We start from the raw sequence: 1575 nt of genomic DNA on the forward strand, positions 1-1575 counted from the left end.
CTAAACAATGTTATAAAGTTATGCTTTTCGGCCTTAAAAATGCAAGGGAAACTTAGCAAAGGTTGATGGATAAGATGTTTGTAGAAAAAATATGGAGGTGTATGGAAGTGTATGTTGACGACGTGGTAATTAAATCCATCTCTCTCGACAATCATGTTGACCATTTAACTAAAGTATTTGCTGAAGCAAGACGACATGGGTTGCAGTTTAATCCTGAGAAATGCACATTTGGAGTAGCTGGTAGAATATTTGTAGGATCCATGCTTTCAGAAAGAGGAATTCAGGCAAATCCAGATAAGTGTCAAGCTATTATTAATATGATAAGCCCTCGTAATATGAAAGAATTACAACAGCTAGTTGGCCGAATAGCTGCACTAGCTAGGTTCTTGCTTGTAATGGCGGAAAGATCTCGACTTTTTATTGATCTCCTCAAGAAATCTCAAAAATTCAGTTGGACAAACGAGTGTAAAGTAGCCTTCGTCCAATACAAAAACATGTTAGTAACTCCTCCTATCCTAACAAAGCTGAGACTAGGGCAGGATATGATTATTTATTTAGCCGTATAAGATAAGACTATCAGTTTGGTTTTATTACATGAAGTACCAATATACTTTATCAACCGAACATTACAAGATGCCAAAACCCGATACCAGTTAATGAAGAAAGCAGTGTCGGCACCGATTCATACAGTCTGATGACTAAGGCATTACTTTCAAAGTCATAAGATGATACTGACTGCTCAATGTCCAAAATTTTATGAAAACCTAAATTAGCAAGTCAGTTAATGGCATGGGCGGTCAAATTATCCCAATTTGATATCCGCTTTGAGATCCGAAAACCCCTTAAGGCTTAGATACATGCATAATTCGTCAACAAATTCACTACCCATGTGCAGACTGTTACCAACATGCGAAAGTTACATGTAGACGGGTCATCAAACCTTCGTGGTTGTGGAGCTGGAGTTATCTTAGAAGGGTCGAACGCAGTGGTACTTGAATAGTCTATATGGTTCAAATTTAAAGCATTCAATAATCAATATGAATACAAGGCACTGCTTGCTAGCCTCAGACTTGCGAAGCAAATTGGGGTTAGACGCATCACATGTTGGAGTGACTCCCAAGTTATGGTCAAACATATTAACAGTACATATCAGATAAAGGATCTGGTCATGATGCAATACTATTAAGAATTTAAGTGAATAGAAAGCAAGTTTGATGAAGTATGTGTTCGGCATACACCAAGAGCCCTAAATGAACAGACTGATAAATTAGCCAAGTTGGCTAGTGATCGGAAGCCCGGGCGACTCCAAAGCATTATTCGGTAAGAAATTCATAAGCCTAGCATTTTGGGACAAGAATGCATGGAAGTGGAAGACACGCCTCAGAATTGGATGACCGCAATCATCCAATGTCTCGTCAAAAGCAAACTCCCCGATGATCCAACTTAGGCTAAACAGATTAGAATGCAAGATGCTAAATATACATTTCTCGGCAATGAGTTGTACAAGAGAGGGGTTTCAACCCCAATGTTGAAGTGTCTCAGTGAAGAACAAGCCAATTATTGGATAAGAGAGAT

The sequence above is a fragment of the Abrus precatorius genome, unplaced genomic scaffold, assembly GCF_003935025.1.
Source record: "Abrus precatorius isolate BTA unplaced genomic scaffold, Abrus_2018 Scaffold1, whole genome shotgun sequence".
In the NCBI taxonomy this organism is placed as follows: Eukaryota; Viridiplantae; Streptophyta; class Magnoliopsida; order Fabales; family Fabaceae; genus Abrus; species Abrus precatorius.